Source organism: Clavelina lepadiformis, unplaced genomic scaffold, assembly GCF_947623445.1.
Source record: "Clavelina lepadiformis unplaced genomic scaffold, kaClaLepa1.1 scaffold_186, whole genome shotgun sequence".
Lineage (NCBI taxonomy): Eukaryota > Metazoa > Chordata > Ascidiacea > Aplousobranchia > Clavelinidae > Clavelina > Clavelina lepadiformis.
The window spans coordinates 30001-32500 of record NW_027508275.1 but is presented as its reverse complement, the minus strand read 5'-3'; the positions used below and the strand labels follow the sequence as shown (position 1 = coordinate 32500).

Below are 2500 nucleotides of genomic sequence, written 5' to 3'. Positions count from 1 at the left end.
AGACCTGTTATTGCTCAATCTCGTGTGGCTGAACGCCACTAGTCCCTCTAAGAAGTTAGACGCCGACCGGGAAGGTCGCGTAACTATTTAGCAAGCCAGAGTCTCGTTCGTTATCGGAATTAACCAGACAAATCGCTCCACCAACTAAGAACGGCCATGCACCACCACCCACAGAATCAAGAAAGAGCTCTCAATCTGTCAATCCTCACTGTGTCCGGGCCGGGTGAGATTTCCCGTGTTGAGTCAAATTAAGCCGCAGGCTCCACTCCTGGTGGTGCCCTTCCGTCAATTCCTTTAAGTTTCAGCTTTGCAACCATACTTCCCCCGGAACCCAAAGACTTTGGTTTCCCGAAAGCTGCCGGAGAGGTCGTCAAAGTAACGCCCCCCGATCGCTAGTTGGCATCGTTTATAGTCAGAACTAGGACGGTATCTGATCGTCTTCGAACCTCTGACTTTCGCTCTTGATTAAAGAAAACATTCTTGGCAAATGCTTTCGCAGTTGTTCGTCTTGCGCCGATCCAAGAATTTCACCTCTAGCGGCACAGTACGAATGCCCCCGTCCGTCCCTCTTAATCATTACCTCGCGCTCCGAAAACCAACAAAATAGAACCGAGGTCCTATTCCATTATTCCATGCACCATTATTCAGGCGAACCGCCTGCTTTGAACACTCTAATTTTTTCAAAGTAAACGTTCCGGCCGCCGCCAACACTCAGTCAAGAGCACCGACGGTGAACCGAAGGTGAGGCCGGGCACGCCAGTACACGCCTTGCGACGGACCGACGGCCCGAGCCCAAAATCCAACTACGAGCTTTTTAACCGCAACAACTTAAATATACACTTTTGGAGCTGGAATTACCGCGGCTGCTGGCACCAGACTTGCCCTCCAATGGATACTCGTTAAAAGTTTTAGAGTGTACTCATTCCAATTACAGGGCCTCGTTAGAGTCCTGCATTGTTATTTTTCGTCACTACCTCCCCGCGTCGGGAATGGGGTAATTTGCGCGCCTGCTGCCTTCCTTGGAAGTGGTAGCCGTTTCTCAGGCTCCCTCTCCGAATCGAACCCTGATTCCCCGTCACCCGTAAGAACCTCGGTAGGCAGATACCGTACCGACGAAAGTTGATAGGGCAGACACTTGAATGATTTGTCGCCGGTGCAAGACCGTGCGATCCGCAAAGTTATCCAGAGTCACCAACGAGCACGGGCCGAGGCCCGGTCGGTTTTTGGTCTGATAAATGCACGCCTCCGTGAGTCGGCGCTTTTCGCATGTATTAGCTCTAGAATTACCACAGTTATCCAAGTAACACGTACGATCAAATGAACCATAACTGATTTAATGAGCCATTCGCAGTTTCACTGTACGAGAGCTCGTACTTACACTTGCATGGCTTAATCTTTGAGACAAGCATATGACTACTGGCAGGATCAACCAGGTAGCTATTCGCAGCAAACGAGGCTGCTGCGGGACGACGGGCGCCCCGCGTTTCTTTTCACACGTTCTCCGTGTACATCGCTACTCAAACACTACGCTCGCGGCTTGCACGAGCTCCGAAAACCGTCGATTCCGGACGCTGCCCGGCGATTCGAGTGCAATACTCGCGCCGAGGCACGCCGATAGCTTGCCACTGGATCCGACAGACCGCTCAAAACCCCGGCTAAGCATGGGCGACCGCGCGAACAGCATTACATCTGCCCATCGTGCCCGACGCCAACCGAGATCGATTCTGCTTCGATTCGCACTCGCGCGCGCATTCGCTCACACGACTGCCTGCTCCCTCATAGTAGTCACAGAATCCTGCATCGCCATGGTACCCCAGAACGGCCTCGGGATCGCGCGACCTCGCGGCCGGATTTGGAGTTTGGGAAGGTGCGTGGCCGCTTGCCGTGGCCGCCGAACCGCGCCCCGGCCGGGCACTGCGCGCAACTCGAACGTTTGGACTCTGAAAATATTTCCCAACGTTTGGACTTTAACTTTTTGTCGAGACTTGAAAAAATTTCAGAGTCCAAACATCGACCCGCGGCAAAAACTTTTCCGAGGTCGAAAAATCCGCGCTCGGTCAAGAGAATATGCGCGGCCTGGGCGTTTGGACTCTAACATTTTTTGGAGTGGATGGGAAAAATTTTCAGAGTCCAAAACACCGACCCGCGCGTGATGCTCTCCCGAGTTCGGAAAATCCGCGCCAGGTGAAAGCTATGCGCGCGACCTGGTCGTTTGGACTCTAAAAAATGTTCAAGTCTCATCACACCAACAAAAAGTTAAAGTCCAAACACCGACTCGCGGCTAAAGCTCTTCCGACTTGGGAAAATCCGCGGCGGGTGAGGGCTATCCGCGCGACCTGGGCGTTTGGACTTAACATTTTTTTGGTGTGAATCGACTTGAAAAAATTTCGAAGTCAAAAGTCTATAAAATTAATCTAATGCCATACAGTGTCAAAGTGCACAATTTTAATCGATATAATCATAACAATATATGTCATACAACAAAATCATCAAATAATCG

General features: G+C 51.4%; 1 non-coding gene across 1 annotated transcript in view; it reads right to left on the bottom strand.

Moving 5' to 3' along the window:
* The window catches only part of LOC143472769 (small subunit ribosomal RNA), a 1810-nt gene extending 374 nt beyond the window's left edge, over nt 1–1436 (bottom strand). Inside the window, exon 1 of the ribosomal RNA XR_013120077.1 lies at nt 1–1436. This exon is cut by the window's left edge and continues 374 nt beyond it. This is a non-coding gene — a ribosomal RNA (small subunit ribosomal RNA).
* Between the last annotated feature and the right edge of the window lie 1064 nt (nt 1437–2500).